This window comes from Triturus cristatus, chromosome 8 (assembly GCF_964204655.1).
Source record: "Triturus cristatus chromosome 8, aTriCri1.1, whole genome shotgun sequence".
NCBI classification, from domain to species: domain Eukaryota; kingdom Metazoa; phylum Chordata; class Amphibia; order Caudata; family Salamandridae; genus Triturus; species Triturus cristatus.
In genome coordinates this window covers 1,626,169,851-1,626,187,367 of record NC_140591.1, presented here as the reverse complement: position 1 = coordinate 1,626,187,367, position 17,517 = coordinate 1,626,169,851, and the positions used below count along the sequence as shown (strand labels likewise).

At 50.3% G+C, this 17,517-nt stretch overlaps 1 protein-coding gene across 1 annotated transcript in view; it reads right to left on the bottom strand.

Annotated features, from left to right (window-relative positions):
- Nucleotides 1-17,517, bottom strand: part of LOC146808453 (transient receptor potential cation channel subfamily M member 2-like) — a 2,757,229-nt gene that overhangs the window by 517,285 nt on the left and 2,222,427 nt on the right. The gene's annotated exons all lie outside the window — the stretch shown is intronic.

Here is a 17,517-nt window from a genome sequence, read left to right as displayed (position 1 = left end):
TCATTCAACTTTAAGCTCTAAGGGCCTGATTCACGAAGGGAAACTTACACTTTTGTATAAGGTTATGATTGTTTGCTATGCACAAAGGTATTTTAGTAGTAGTATCTTTACAAGTGCGGAGTCTCCGGACATAAAAAGATAGGCTTATCGTAATCGTACACAAAAGTGTAGGTTTACCTTTGTGAATCAGGCCCTAAATGTGTTCTGGAATTGCAACATTTTGTCTTCGTCGGCCTATCAGTTTCAGAAAATACACTTTTGTCCATCAAATACGACTTTACACTTTGGGCAAACTCAATTTTCCAGACAAAAAAGCCTTTTCTGCAAAAAAAAACCAAGATATTTTGCCTTCAAAATATCAGTTTTCATTTTAGGAAATACATATTCCACAAAGATTAGATTGTCCTGGTCAGAGAGTACGTCTACAAATGCCTCACATGGACAGAGTCTGATTCAAATGCACAAGTATTACAATCATAGCCCATGAATGTGACCTGTAAGAAAATGAGTTATTTACCTGTATGTATGTATGAATGTAGGGAATTTGTAAAGCGCAGGAATCACCCCCGCAGGGGTATCTCCGCGCCAAGTAGTGGTATCTTTCATAGATTCACATGCTTTAACCATCCCCGTCGTCATAGTGGGAGTCCCATGGTATACTTATAAAAGCAGTAGTTAATACTACTATAGGCTACAATGCAATGAACAGTCACTGCAATAGCCTATCAATTTCCTTTAGTAAAAAAGAACCAAACTTAAGTAGTAGCCAATCAGGCGACAGCACCCTGTAGAACACTCCCAAGAGAGGATAGGTTCCTCAGATTTTCAAGTACAAATGTGAAACTTTATTCCTTGAGGAAATAAGGGAAGCCTCTCAGGGGAGGAGGGTGGATCACATGTGAATCTATGAAAGATACCAATACTGGAGAAGAAAATAAGTTACTTACCTGTAACTAATTTGATCCTTAGTTACAGGTAAGTAACTAATTTTCTTCTCCAGTATTGGATCTTTCATGGATTCACATGCTTGAATCAGAATAGCTAGCAGTTAGTTGCATAGAAAAATTAGTATAGAACCAATCCAATACATACATATGTACCCTTAGAGGATGGCAGGTAGCTGTTTATCATCAGGCCAAAATACCTCTAAAAGTAGAGGCTTACCTTATTTAAACAGATGATGTAGAACTGTTTGTCCTACCGCTGCTTCTCTGCAAGTTGCCATATCCAGACAATAATGCAGCGTGAAAGTGTGTGCACTCTTCCATGTAGCGGCACAGCAAATCTTGTCCAATAGTACTCCAGCACACAGAGCAGCAGAAGAGGAAACAACTCTCGTAGGGTATACCTTGGCCTTGATTGTAAGTGGTTTACCTGCCTTAGTATGACAGAGTTGAATAGTAGCAGCGATCCATCGTGCAATAATTCTCTTTGTGAACAGTAGAACTCAGTCTTTGAAGGCCATATGAGACCAGCAGTTGATCCGTTCTGTGTAGCTGCTTGGTCCCTTGCAAATAGAACTTAAGGCACCATTTGACACCCAAGGAGTGGAGAGATTTCTCCGTCGGAGAAGAAGGATGTGGGAAAAAAGTGTGCAGGACAACAGGTTCATTAAGGTCAAATTGAGATGGAACCTTCGAGGTGTACTTAGGATTTGTTCATAGTAAGACGTAGTCATCTGTGAATCATAATAGGGTTCCCTTATGGTGAAGGCTTGAATTTCACTTACCTTCCTTGTGGAAGTAAGCACGAGAAGCAATGCCACTTTCCAGGTGAGACACTTGAGCTCAATTTTGTGAATTGGTTCAAACGGTGGTCTCTTTAGTTGAGACGGGACTACATTGAGGCGCCATTCAGGCAGAGGAGGCCGAATGGGAGGAAAGGTCCTGAATAGTTCTTTCATGAATTGTTTGAAGATGCGAGAGGAACAAAGGGAAGAAGCGTCGGAAGTGCTTCTGTATTGGGAGAGGGTCGAGAGGTGGACCCTTCTTAGTGACACATACGCCAGACCTGATTTTGCCATAGATAGGAGATAAGGGAAGATTTGTTCTGGAGATGAGAGGAGAGGGTGAATTTCATTCCGAAGGCACCAAGAGCAAAAACGTTTACATTTTAGTCTGTACGTTTTATTAGTTGACTCAGCGTTAGCCATGGACAATATATCTCTACAGTCCTGGGGAATGACTAAATCCTCGAACTCATTGAATTTAGGTGCCAAGCATGCAACTGAAGAGAAGCTGAGTGCGGATGCAGGATTTGTGCCTTGTTCATGGTCAGTTGAGTTGTTGTTATTGTTACTGGCAGGCGATAAGGCTTAGACGGCGACAGCAGGTGTAACTCCGTGAACCAATGCTGGCGGGGCCAACATGGAGCAAAGACGATGAGCTGGAACAGTTCTCTTTTCATTTTTATTAGAACCATGGAGATGAGAGGGGCATAGAGGAAAAGTGTATGCAAAGATTCCTGACCATCTTATCAAAAACGCATTCCCCCATGACCCTGTCTGACGATCCCTGCTGGAGAAGAACCAGCATTTCTGGTTCCCTCGAGAAGCAAATAGGTGTAAGTTGGCTGTTCCCCATTTCTGGAAGATGGAGTTGAGAATCAGCTGATCGAGTGCCCACATGTAATTTGCTTGACTTAATCTGCTTAAGGTGTCTGCCAGGTTGTTATTTGCGCCTGGGAGATGTTCCGCCTTGATGGTTATGTGATGCTGTAGTGATATTCGCAGACCCATTCCCAGATCCTTTGAGCTCCACTGGAGATCTCGTTCTTTCCTGATTATTGAGATAATGCATGCAGGTGGTATTGTCTGTACGAATAGGGACTGAGGATACTTGTATCCTTGGGAGAAACGACTGAAGGGCTAGGAAAATTGCTCTCAGTGCCAAGAAATTGATATTCATTTTGGATAGAGATAGACTCCATTAGGTGCTAATTTGGCGGTGCTGAAGATGTGTCCCCCAGCCTTCCAATGTATCCATGGTCAGAACGAACTCTGGAAGAAGAGAGAGGAATATCAGCCCCAAAGAGAGATTGTTGGTGGACTGCCACCAAGGAAGTGCGTTTCTCATGACCGGGGTTATCCGAATGATATCAGCAAATGAACCTGTTATCTACAGCCACTGTCAGTCCAATTGCTCTTGAAAAGGTCTCATCCTTAGACGTGTGTGAGGCACCATGACAATGACAGAGGACATCATGCTGAGAAAGGATTTGAGGAGACGGACAGAAGCAAACTCTCTTTTGCAGAGATTGTGAGCCAGAGATATTATGGTGTTCTGTCTTTCTGTGGATAAGAATACATTGTTTTGGAGGGTATCCAATGTTGTACCGAGAAACGTTATTTGCTGTGAAGGTGTGAGAATGAATTTTTGATAATTGACAGCAAGCCCTAGAGATCAAAACAGATGTAGGCAGAAGGAGAAGACCTCCGAGGCTTGATGAAGAGAAGGAACCTTCACTAACCAATCGTCGAGATATGGGAAGATCTGCAGGCCTCCAAATCGTAGGTATGCTGCCACCGGAGCAAGACACTTGGTAAAAGCTTGAGGAGCAGTGTGGAGGCCGAAGAGAAGCACTTTGAATTGATAGTGTGTGCCTGCCACAGTGAAACGGAGACATTTGCGATGCTTGGGATGAATAGGGATATGGAAATATGCATCCTGCAAATCGTGGCTGGCCAGAAAATCCAGATGGAGAGTTCTATGCAAAAGGATTTTTTCTGCAAATATTTGTTGAGCTTTCTGAGATCCAGAATCAGACGCCATTCTCCTGATTTCTTCTTTACAAGGAAAAAGAAGAGTAGAAGCACCTTCCTCTCTGAGAACGTGGCACACATTCTATTGCCTGTCTGGAGCATGATCAATGCCTCCTTCTTTAGCAATTGAAGATGGGGTGGTATTGATTTCTGAGGCGGATGAGGAGGTGGTGTTGTGACAAACTCTAGGGTTTGGCCATATTTTATTACATCCAGGACCCATTTGTCTGTGGTCATTTTCTGCCACTGACCTAGATAACTAGAAAGAGGAGTTTTCTTGGTTGAGGTAATAGTAGGAAGAGCGGCAGGCGGTGAGACCGTGTCACTGTTTTCTGACAGTATCGCTGGATTGACCTTGTTGTTTCCGCCTGGGCTGTCTGGAGTAAGCAGCCTGCGGTGGTGGACAATATGTTTGCTGATGATGGTAGGAAGGGCAAAATTAAGTGTAAGCTTGAGGTTGGTATTTCTGGTAACCACCACGAAATGAATAGGCTCTTCTACCACGTGCTCCATGAAAGGGAGTCTTCCTGTATTGGAGTATGCCCAAGGCTTTAGCTATTTCGGCGTCAGCCTTGATGGTCTGTAAGGCATCATCAATATGTTTGCCAAAAAACGCATCACCATCAAAAGGTATGTCCAGTTTTTTACTTTGCACATCAGGGCGGAATGTTATTGCCTTCAGCCACCCCCGACGCCAAAGGACAGAAGATCCAGCAATCAGATGAAAGGCTAGAGAAGCCACATCCATAAAAGCATCTATAATCTCCGATGCAGATCTTTCCCCCTCAAGAAGGATCTTTCTTGCTTCTAGCTATTTTGTCCTCCGGAAAGGAGGTGTATGTACGGAGTGATATCGGACCACATATCTTGCTAATATTGCTAGAGCATTAGCCCCACATGCAGTGGTGCCTGAGGTGGTGGCAAAACTTGTGAGAAGTTGGCCTGGTATATGCTGTCCACTAGTTATAGTGGGCACCTTGCACCAGTCCAAACAACCCTTATTGATGATTAGGTTAAAGACAACCTTTATTGAAAGCTATCCTAGTCGTAGCTATGGAGAGCAGCCTTCAGGCAAAGTCTTGAAGGAGTGTAAAGCAGCTTGGTTTACCAGATTATAACCTCTTGAATGACCAAATGAAAGGAGAACCACACAAGGTATATATAAAATATATGTATTTATTTCTAAACACTCACTATTAATTTCTTTATGAGATTAGAGCACAAGATACACGATATTAAAGCGCTAGAATGACAGTAAATAGCACAATATACAATGGGCCCCAGGGGGAGACCAAACCATATATTAAGAAAGTGGTGTACGGGGGAGGAGCCTAGCGCGCAACCAAGATGGCCGCGTAGGTGCGAGGCTCCCGAGGACCTCCGCGACCTCCTGAATAAATCCTGGAAATATCCTGTCCTTGTTAAGGGGACTGTGTCGGGGAACCCGAGCTGAGGCACTACCCGTTTTTTGGGCTCGAATCGGACCCCGAACACCGGTGGGAACATCGACTGAAGGTTGCGGCCTTCTCCTCGCCGGCCCCCCGGATTGGAGTAGTGGCGCGATCCGGGGACAAGGTGAATAACAGCGGCGAGCGGGGCTGGGCGACTCGCGTACCCCGCACTTTCACTTTCGCTTTTGCGCCCTCCTTGCTCTCTGGCGAGGTCGGGCTGCGGAGCGGGGTGCGGTGGTGTGGCCTTGTCCAGGTGCCCAGCTGGCCCGCCGGCGGTGGGTCGACCCGCGGCTCTGTGGTCGCCCCCTTGACACCCGTGATCTGGTGTGACGGCCCGTTTGGAGATCTTGGCACGACGGTGGAAGGGCCAGCATGGCCACCAAACAAGATGGCGACCGGGCGAAGGTGAAGACGACCCGCCGTGGCACGGCGCACCAGGCCAATAGTATGGACCGCTACACGCTCCAAAAGGGTTCTCCGGAGACAACGCGGTCATCCCCGGTGGGCCCGACGGAGATACCTACCCATCCAGTGGATCTAACCCTCCGGGACGTCATGGGCGCCATCGCTGAACTGAAGGCCTCAGTGGACCAGCGTTTTGATACCTTGTCGCAAAAAATTGACTCGGTCCTGGTGGATGTGGGCCTTGTGAGGGCGGACTTGTCAAAGACGAACGACCGAGTCGACTCCCTGACCCACACCACAACGAGCCTCACGACTGACGTGGTGGCCCTCCAGAAGGAGGTGCGCCGGCTTGGCCAGGCGAGCGCCCTGATGGACCGGCGACTGGAAGATTCCGAGGGTCGCGCCCGGAGGAATAATATCCGCATTATTGGTGTGCCGGAGGGACGTGAGGCGGAGGCGGCGGATCTCTTCGTGGAAGACTTGATCCTGACCCATCTCCAGCCCCGGGGGCTGAGTAAGTTTTTTGCAGTGGAACGTGCCCACCGGGTCCCCGGGGGCCGCCCTAAGACCGCTGCCCCGCCGCGGCCCCTTATTGCCCGAATCTTTAATTTTCGGGACCGAGATGCCATCCTCCAGACCTCCAGGCAACAGGGACCGGTCAGGTTGGACAACATGGACGTAAACTTCTACCCAGACTTTACCCCGGCGGTCCAGAAGCAGCGGCAGAGCTTTATTGGCATCAAACGTCGTTTAAGGGACCTAAATCTTAAGTACTCAATGCTCTTCCCGGCTAAGCTGCGGGTGGAGGTGGATGGTCACACGCACTTCTTCGACCGGCCCGAGGCGGCTGGGGACTGGTTGGACACCTTGCCTGGGGATCGGGGCCGGGGGGGTGGGGGGAGCGCAGCTGGCGAGGAGGGCCCGCTGGATCAGAATTGAGGGGTGACTGTATTGCCTTACTCGGGACATTGTTCCTTCACCACATACTGCTTCTGTAGGTTCCCCTCCCATGGAGGTCATGTGGGGTCTGCTGGGGGCTTCCCTCCTCCTCTGGGGGACTAGTTAGTGTTTAGCTATGGGGCGACAGGCACACTGCACTTTGGGGGGGCTGTCTGGGCTCATGCAGGGGTGCAGGGAGGGGGGAGTTTTGTTGGGACCGGGGGGTGGGGGGGGTGTGTTGTTTGTTCGTACCGCAAGGCAATCCCGCAACCGTTTTGTTGTCTTTAGACTGCTCGGTGGGGGACGACCGATCGTTTCGACGTATGATGGGGGGTAGGGACTTGACTGTGTTGTCATGGAATGTTAACGGCCTGGGGGATAGGATTAAGCGTGGTGTGGTCCTGCAGTATTTAAAACGTATTTCCCCAGATGTTGTCTTTCTGCAAGAGACGCACCTTATAGGTAACACCTTTCATGCAATGAATCGGAGGGGATATCGTTTGGCGGCCCACTCTGGCTTCACCTCAGGCTCGCGGGGGGTGGGTATTATGGTTAGGAACTCGCTCCCGTTGGAGATTGATGAGGTGCACCACGATGAGAGGGGACGTTACACTGCTCTGGCGGGACGCATGGAGGGTAGAGTGTTCAGTTTTGTGTCGGTGTACGTCCCGCCTGGGCTACAGGCCACTACATTTGCGGACCTGGGGCGCCTCCTTCTGGAACTTCCGAGTGGCCTATTGGTGGTTGGAGGGGACTTTAATGCGGTTGTTTCTGGATCTATGGATCGCCATCCCCCTAGGGACCTCCCCCGGGCACAGGCGTGGCTGCCTGGCCTTTTAGACACACTGGGCCTGGTGGATTGTTGGCGCCTAAAGCATCCCGTATTGCAACAATACACCTTCCACTCGGGGGCCCATGGTAGTCTTTCGCGGCTTGATTACATCCTTGTCCCAGCGGCCCATGCGGGGAGGGTGGGAGAGGTGCGCCATCTGGCACGGGGTATTTCAGACCACTCCCCATTGTTGTTGCATTTCGATGTCTTCCCGAGGGGGGATGGCAGGGTGGCCCCGATTAACGCCTGGTATCTGCGCGACCCCACCATTCGTGCCGACTTGATCACATCCTTGCAGCGCTATTTTGAGGAGAATGTGGGGTCGGTCCCATCTGCCATCTCCCTATGGGAGGCTTTCAAAGTGGTTCTTAGAGGGGAGGCCCTCTCCTTTATTGCCAGTGCCCGGCGGCGTGAGCGGGAGGAGGTGACCCGGGTGGAGGCCGAGATTGCGGAATTGGAGGGTGACCTGGGGAACGGGGTAACAGACGCCAAGTTACATGTTCTGCAGTTAAAGCAGGCGGCCTACCGGGCCCTCGTCACGGAGGCGGCCAGGGGCCTTGGTAGAGAGCAGCAGGGGCGCTTGTATGATGTGGGTGATAAGGCCGGTAAATTGATTGCGTGGTTGGATAAGAGAGAGAGAGCGAGCCGAGTGGTGCCTTTGATTGAGAGTGTGGATGGTGCGTGTGCCACGGAGCCGGAAGCCATTGTCTCCTGTTTCGCGGATTATTTCCACGGAGTCTACTCCCCTGCTTCTCCCTGTTCGGAGGCGGACTCCCGTGCCCTGCTTCGGGATATTGCACTCCCCTCCCTTACGGCGGAAGACAGAGATTCGCTGGACGTCCCTCCCACCTCGGACGAAATTGCCTCGGCTATTCGCTCGATTTCATCCGGCAAGGCCATGGGCCCCAATGGCATTCCCATTGAGCTATATAAGTTACGCCCGGATGTGCTGGCACCCCACCTGCGTGCGATGTTCCTCGCGGCCCACTCGCGGGGCTCCCTCCCGCCGGACCAGCGTCTGGCCACAATTGTGGTAATCCACAAGGAGGGGAAGCCCCGTGAACGGGTCACATCCTATCGGCCGATTTCGCTTTTGAACGCGGAGCCCAAAATCCTCGCCAAGGTGTTGGCTAACCGGTTGGTTGGCGTGGTGGGCGATTTGGTCCACCAAGACCAATCGGGCTTTATCCCACACCGCAACACGGCTCTTAATCTACGGCGCTTGCACGGCGTGCTTGCGCGTGTCCCATTTGTGCGGGAGCCAGCCATCTTGGCGTCCTTGGACGCCACCATGGCGTTTGATACGCTCGAATGGCCATATCTCTGGGCGATGCTCGCGAAGTTTGGGTTCGGCCCGGGATTCATCAGCTGGGTCAAATTACTATATTCGGGCCCGCTGGCGCAGGTGGTGGTGAACGGGCGTGTGTCGACCCCGTTCGCGCTGGGGCGGGGCACGCGACAGGGCTGTCCCCTGTCGCCTCTTCTGTTCGCCCTGGCCCTGGAGCCCCTGGCGGAGTGGCTGCGGTGGCACCCTTCCATCCGTGGTCTCCGCTGGACCCCCGAGCACGAGGACCGTGTGTCCCTCTACGCGGACGATATCCTTTTGTATCTCGCCTCCCCGCGCAAGTCCCTGATCGTCCTAGTTGATGTTTTGCGCTCCTTCGGTCGCAACTCAGGCCTAGTCATTAACTGGGCGAAATCCTGTGTCTACGTGCTTTCCGGGGAGGCTCCGGTCCTGCCGCGGGACTGCCCGATCCAGATTGCCTCCCAGGGTTTCCAGTACTTGGGTATATATATCACTCTTGACCCGGAGGCCCGCTATGAGCGGAATCTGCTGCCCCCTCTCCAGCGTTTGAAGGAGGATGTGGTGCGCTGGCGGCGTCTCCCGCTCTCGCCGCTCGGTCGAGCGGCCTTGTTTAAAATGATGTCCTTGCCGCGCTTCCTCTACGCCCTCCAGAACACTATGGACATGGTCCCGGCACGCTACTTTCGTGAGGTGGAGGGCCTTCAGCGGCGCCTGTTCTGGGACGGGAGGCCGCGTATTGCTCTGGCCAAACTGACGCTCCCGTGGTACGATGGAGGGGTCGCCCTCCCGGACATTAAACGGTATTACTGGGCCTCCCAGCTAGCTGCAATTAATCATGGCCTTTACGGGCCCGCCCTGAACCCGGCATTCGAGATGGACAAGATGCTCCTGCCCGGTGGCGATTACAATCGAGCGCTGTACTCTGGCGCGCCCGACTCCCGTCTGACGGGACCGACGCGTGTCATGGTGCGGGTTTGGCACGCGGCTAATGCAGCTATGGGGTGGAAGGACCGTTTGACCCGGGCGTCTCCACTGTATGCCTCTGAGAGGCTGGGCTCCCTGTGGACATCGAAGGGCTTCGAGAAGTGGGACACGATCGGAATCAGCACAGTGGGGGATCTCTGGACGAGGGGGGGATTCAAAACTTTTGAGACGCTGCAGGCGGAGTTCCAGCTGCAGGGCAGTGAGTACTTTCGGTACCTGCAGGTCCGCCATGCGCTGGGCTCCGTCTTCCCGGATGTTGCATCCATTCCGGAGTCTTCCCCCCTGGAGGACAGAGTGCTGGATGGCCATGTCCCGGACAGTACGATCTCCCTCATATACAAGAAGCTGATTAATGATAGATCGTGCCTGTTAACTAGTCTACGCGAGGCTTGGGTGGCCGACGGGCTGGAGCTGGACGACGAGGATTGGATGTCCGCGGTGGCCTCTCCGAAAGAGGTGGCCATCCCGGCTCGCCTTCGTTTCGTCCAGCTCAAGATTCTTCACCGGGTCTACGTGACGGGGCCAAGGCTTCTACGTATGGGTTTTGCCGTGGACGGACTGTGTAAGCGTGGCTGTGGTGCGTTGGCGACCTTTATGCATATACTGTGGGAGTGCCCGAAGGTGGAGCGATTCTGGCGTGGTGTGCATGAGGTCCTGCGTGTGGTCACGCGTGTAGCGCTGCTGCCCGAAGCGAGGAGGTGCTTGTTGAATGTATGGGAACCGAATGACTACTCGGTTCCGCAGACGCGGTGGGTGACTCTGGGATACATGATAGCGAAACGTGATATTGCTCAATTGTGGGGATCCCAGAGGCCCCCTGCGGTGTCGGCCTGGAAAGAGCACATGGATTGGTGTATGTTCCGTGAAAGGGTGGTGTATGTGGCGAGGGGTAAGCCTGGGGCGTGGGTGAAAATCTGGGGCCCCTGGAACGCCTACCGTGGGGGCATTTGTGAGCCGCCACAGCTGCCGGCTGCCTCGCCTGCTCCGTCTCCCTAGCTGGACCCTCTTGCTCGGCCGCGGGCACGCGGCCCCCCGGTCCTTGATCTCCTCCCGTCCCCCTCTTCAGATCTTTCCTGCCAGTCTGGATCCCCCACTATGGAGCAAGTGTTGTCATCTTGAATCTCGGGTTGCCTTGCGGTCGTGGTTTTTGTTGATGTTGTTAGTCCTTAAAATGAAACCGTACTCTGTGGCAGGACGCCGTGAGGCCTGCACCGTTGATTACTCCTGTGTTTCTACTGTACACCGCTGAGAGACCTTTACTGTCTGTATGTACTATATTTGTGATGCTTTAGCGGCCGGCCGTGCGGTTGTAGGCCCATACCTGTAACCTTTTTATGGATGCAATAAACGGTTTCAAAAAAAAAAAAAAAAAAAAAAAAAGAAAGTGGTGTAAGAACCACGACTTGACTAGACACAGTGCCTAGAGCACGTAGAATCGTTGGGACTCCAATGATCCACCCAAGGCAGTGACACAGGGGACCCACGGGGGACGTGTGCAGTGTGAGAACACAGCCGCGAGCTCCGTGCAATCCTATGGGAAAGTCGCGGTTGGAATTTTAAAGATTAAGGACACTTAGGAGAGAACTTGGAGCAAAGCCTTGGAGATTTAGAAGGTTTTAAGGCCAGCACCCATGTGAGCACCAGAGTACTCGTGTTACCTAACCCAGGGAAGCCGGGTGCATAGGTGTCAAATGGTGTTGGGAATCTTCCTTGTTTCCAATGGAGAGTTGCTGCAAAGTGCTGCTACCGTGAAGAGGAAAAGTGTCCGGTGTGATCCAAACTTGGATCGAAGATGTGAAGAACCTGAAAGCAGAGGGGACAGAGTCTGGGTCACTTCAGGGTGACGCGGGGCATGTTAGACCAATGCCCACCAATGTCGGGTATTTCAGAAGCAAAGAGGTGAAGCTTGACTCCACTGCCACGGGGACCAGGAGACGTCGACAACAAGGAAAGTCCGCAGGCGAGCTGTCCCACGAAGGATGTCGAGTGCTGAGGGGGAGGGGGTCAGTGTCCGGATTGGAGACCAACAAGCTTTGGCAACGGCAACCCACACGATGAGAGTAAAAAGGTTTCGGTGTGGACCAGCAAGGTCCTGTGGATTCCCCAAGCGATGGAGTGTCAGGGCACGTCTGGAGCAACCAGGTAAGCCCATTGAAAGTTAAAGTACCCTTCCCAGGGACCCACAAGTCAACAGACATGGGATCGCGAAGGGACCTCGAGAGGAATCACTAAATACCAGCCCATGGGACACTCGAGGAGTGTAGGCCAGTAATCATCGGTGGAATCATTGTTTGGGGTCTGGACTACAAGTAGCTCAAAGCCCAGCCTCAGGGTTCGCCAAAAAGCATATGCTGCTGCAAATGTGCACGGTGTCCAGGGGTTCGGGTTGCATGGTCCGCACGAGGGCTTCGGATCTCAGGTTTGCTGAGAGCACGCATCGGCCTAGGGGAAGCTTGGAAACTCACCTTGGAAGCTTGGAAGAGGTGTGGCGCCGCGGCCAGGGCGACTGACTCCGGAATCTGGGGATCACGGTTCAATCAGAAATAAACTAAAGAGGGCCCCTGAAAAACTAAATAATAGGGGAGGAAAGCAGGGGAAAAAATCAACAAAAAGAATCACAGAACCTCCCCCAAATATATACAGGATCGGGGATCAGGCCGTTATTCCGTTCAGGTTCCACACCGCGTACCTCCCACCAATTGGTGGGCATCTGTACGCTATTGACCTCATTTCTGAGGCGATTACGATTTAGCGTTTACCTTGCTACTAAGCCTATTCTATATCCAACTACAAGAGTCTCATGCCCGTAACTTATCAGTTTGGGGGGCAACTGCTCAATTTTGGATTCTTCTAATCTTGCCCAAGTGACGACCTTCGCGCATATTCCACTTCATTCTACACTATCTTTGACGAAGCTGTCCCCCAGGAGTATCGCTCGTATTGGCTTCGTTACTTTTTGGTTTTGCTTAATGGTCCATTGGAATTCTGATAGCTACTCCCTCACTCAGTAGAGTTCGTTTTGAGTACGCTCTGGGTTGCCAAGAAGCCCCGTTTTTAAGCCCTTTTCTCCACGGAGTCTTAATGCACTAAAAAGACCCCATTGATGAGCAAATTGACCTCTGTTCCATTTATCTACTTATGCGCCCTGACGAAGGAATCAGTGGACTTTGTGGTCCACTCCGAAACGCGCGTCGGCGCTTGTGGTGTTCTAATTATTGACATGAACAATTTGTACTACTATTGAGATTTGTTTCTGTTTTCTTTTTAGGTGGCTTGTCTTCATGTTGTTTTTTGTATATGTCTCATGTGTAGTATTGTAATATATTGAATTTATTGTGTGTTATCTGTATGTACTTGTAAATGCATTTTGGTTAAAACATTGTTCTTTGTGGGCATTACTTGGCTTTTTGTTAGTGCAACAAAAATTAGAAATTATGTTTATTGCACTAGCTCCATTTTTATATTTTTTGCTTATATAAAAATAAAATTGTTTAAAAATGTATTTCTCTATGTCCCTGTGATTGAATGAGGCACTAACCAATTATTTGTGGGATCACGGTTCAATCCCCAGCGCCGGCGGCAGTTTAGCCCAGCACCATGTGACTCTGGGCAATAGCTTGCTTAATCTTCCTGATGGTCCCCAGCGCCTAGAGACCCTTACGGGTGATTGTTCGCGCTTTACAAATGTGGATTATTACCTCCTGTGTTGCAAAATCTTTGGAGTCCTTTAGGAGCTGCGTAGTTGCAAACCGGACAGATGCGTCTTTGGTGCCTGCCTTGCAGGGGAGTAACTCCTTTACTCCAAGGGAGATTCTTCGGTTATCCAACATCGTGTAGATAGTTGAAGTTCTGGAATTCTGTAGCAGAGTTTCGTCCAGGTAAATCTAAAGTCCTGTAGCCAGGGGTTCCTATTTTATACCCAAGGAAGGGGTGGGACAAACTCTGGGGACCCACCTATGGGAGGGTCAGGACAGAGGGGTGGCTACACCCATGTCCTTTATGCAGCTTTGAGACAGAGCAGGCGCTGGTAGCCCCTGCAAACGTTTTGAGCTGGGCTATGCAAAGGGACACCAAATGTGCCCCCAAAAGCACTCTTGGAGTGCACCCACCCAGCCTGTCTGGGAGGTGGTCACACCTCAATGTGACAGGAAAAATATTGTCCATCCTCCCCGGCAGGAGTTTCGTCCAGCAGCAGGAGGGCAGACTTGTGTCTGTGGCTGGCAGCATCCATTTTGTGATGCTAGGGTTCTGTGAAGCTGGTACCCGGGTGTACCGGTGAAGTCATATTTCTCCCTCTAGTAGGGTGGAATCATACCTCCCCTGCCAGTTACTAGCGGGGAGGTATGATTCCAAGGTGTTTGACACCAAACACGACATGTTTCCATGCAGCCATTCCAAAGTTAGCATTTACCGCGAGGTTATAATGCACTTAAGAGTATATGGTCTGGCTGCATCACAAACAACCCCGGAATAGAGTTTCCGAAGACTGGAGAGGGGCTCTGCTCATGCATGGGCACCCTCTCACATAAAACCCAGGACTCTGCCTTCAGGCTTGATAAGGCCTGCCATAGGTGTGAATGATAGGTTTATATGTGCAGTGATATGGATATAGTGAACCTATATCTAAGTAAGGGGTGCATGCACCACCTTACACAGGCTGCTGTAGCAGACCTGTGGTGTCATTTTGTATTGTCTCCCAGGGGTGGCATAACACATGCTGCAGCCCCTGAGAGGCCTCTGGGGTACCTATGCCCTGGGTATATAGGATACCATATACTAGGGACTAATAGGGGTACCCCAGAATCCAATCTGTGGTGTACCTAAAGTACATGTAATCAATTTAGAGAAGACGCAGCTAGGCGGGGGTCCAGGATAGCAGGGCCCCAGCCAGACTAAAGTTGACAAACAGTGAAGCATCAGCAAAAAGTGCGGGGAACTATAAGAAGCAGATCCTACTCTCCTACATAGCTCTTGCCAATATTATCAAGGCGCCCTCCTTCCTTGTCAGGTAGTGCAGTGATAGGAGCTGAAGGATTTATTGTTCTTTGTTGGGTAGCCTGTGAAATAACAGAATCTGGCTTAGGATGCCCTACCAGACAAGCCTGAGCATAATCAGGAGCATTATATTTCTTGTCAATCCTGGGCAAAACTGGGATAATTGTAGCCGGCGTTTTCATTACTTTCACACCCTCCTCCCAGGTGTGATCTATAATGGGTATCACGCTCACAGTCTTTCAAGATAGATCTTTGAAATCGTAAAGAAAACAGTCAGACTGCTTGACTGTCATCGACAATTGAAAGCAGGAAGCAGCCCTTTCCATTATAGTGTGGAAGCCGCTTATCTCCTCCGGCGGAGAATCTGCAGTTTGAGGAGATGGAGAAGCAGGTGTTGAAATAACATAGTCCTGCCATTCATTACCTGTTTGCCTTTCATTTTTAGGTTCACTCTCCTCAATTTCCCCATCGTCAGAGGTAACATGCAGCTGTGATGGTAAAAGAGTATCCGTCACAGGGGACATCACAGGAGAGGGCTCAGACCTACGTGGAGGAGATGTCAGTGGTGGAGGTGTAGGCGGTGGGGGCAGCGGAGGTGGAGGAGCATTTGATGATGGAAAACGAGTGCTGTAGTCATGCAGCATATCTTGTAGTTCTTGAACCAAAGCCACAGGAGGTTGGACCATGGGCTCGCCAACAGGCTCCATGTATTGCACTTTTGCATGTGGAGGGTGAAATTTTTGTTGATAGTAACTTTCATAGTCACCCTCATCATCGTCCTGATATTTGTCATGAAGCTGAGAGGGACTGTGAGCAGGAAGAAACATTCCATCATCATCAGATTCCTCCAAAAATATTGAAGTTGGTAAAGGTGAAAACACTGAAGGATCCAGGAAAAAAAACCTTGTTGACTGTGTCGTCGACGACAATGTTGTCGACGGGTATACAGGCGTTAGTTGCAACGTCGATGGTCGTTTATTGCCAGGTGTGGGATACAGCGTCGTCTGCTTTGTCGACGGCTGTGGTGTCTGTGTCGTCGACGAGGAAATGATAGGAGCAGGCGTAGAAATTGTCGTCACTATCATCGACGATGCCAGAGCGGTCATCGTCGATACAGACATAGACAGCAAAGAGGTGGTCGTCGACGTAACCAACGTCGTCGACGAGGATGTCGACGAGCAAGTTGTCATAATTGTCCAGGTCATCGTCGACGAGGAAGTCGTTGGTGGAGCTGGAGCCTTCGTCGATACTGGAAGCGTCGGCGGCGGGCCGCCGTCGACAGCGCAGTCGTATCCGTCGTTAGCAATGCAGTGTTTGACGACGAGCCTTTCGATAACGAAGCAGGAAAAATAGGTTCAGATCGTGACTTTTGCGTTGACAGGGACCCAAAAAATAGTGCTGTCGACGGTATAAACTTCTTAGAGACTGTAGTCTTCAAAGATGGTTCTGAAGATTGTTTTTCCTGCTTAGATGTTATATGGCTGTTCTCCTCAGTAGGAAATAAATGCTTTCCTTTTTGTGAGGTGCCTGTACTTACATGACGAGACTTTTTGGAAGCCTTTTTCCTGGAAACTTCAGGAGATTCATGGGATCTTTCTCTCCTTTTCGATGTTTCCTGAGAGGCCTGTGATGTAGAGCCCTACTCATCCTCAGAGATGACATCAGATTTATTTTTCAGCCTCTGAAGCCAAATCAACAACCTACCCTCTCTATCTTCAAGGGCTTTGGTTGAGAAGGTCCTACAAATCTTGCATCCTTTACATTATGTTGGGGGTGGAAACAGTAGATACAGTGCTTATGGGGATCTTCAACATGCAGCCTCTTCTTACTGCATGTTTCACACGACCTGAAGAGACCTTTCTGTGAAGAATCTGACATTTTGAGTAGAAATCTGGTTAATTGAATAAGAAACTGAGCAGAGCTTAGGGAGACGCCATGTCACACGACGTGAGGTAGAAAATCTGAGGAACCTCGCCTCGCTTGGGAGTGTTCTACTGGGTGCTGTCCCCTGATTGGCTACTACTTAAGTTTGGTTATTTTTTTACCAAAGAAAATGGATAGGCAATTGCAGTGACTGTTCATTGTATTGTAGCTTATGGTAGTATTACCTACTGATTTTATAAGTATACCGTGGGACTCCCCCTACGACGACTGGGATGATTCAAGCATGTGAATCTATGAAAGATCCAATACTGGAAAACTCGAGAGATGCCTGTAATGTGGCAAAATGTGTGACATTAGGCTCTAAATTATCTCAAATCTGTATGATACCCTTTTCTTCTCAGCTCTTGGGCGGATAATGCACCTTACTAACACTTTCACTCCGGCTCCTGCAGTTCCACGCATTGCATCAACATTGGTTACTATTCGGCTACAGGTGAGACTCTACTTTCATGACCCATTGTTCACACACATGGTGTGATGGACAGAGCAGAGCCTACATCATGATTAATCTACTTGTCACTTAGCTAGACTGACTAGAAAACGATGGTCATGTGTCAGACCCCACAGGCCAACTGCATGTCTGAATGTTATCACGAGGTCCTGCCATTGGCTTGGCTGGCTGCTATTCTAAGGGTCAAGATGAGCAATGCTGCCTTCTTTAATACGAAGAGACCTGAATGAGGTAGTGGGCTTGGATTCACCTCTGAAAGCAACTTTGAGGGTACTAGTGAACTTCTGATAGATCAGAAGCAACTTGTTGACAACCCCTGCACCAGTCACTGAGAACTTTAGGGTGCAGGGCAGCTGCAAAAATGCTCAGCCAGAAGGTCTAGTGCACCTGCTATACATGAGATCACCAGAAGCTGAATGTGCAGGATGAAGTACAAACTTGCTGCATTCT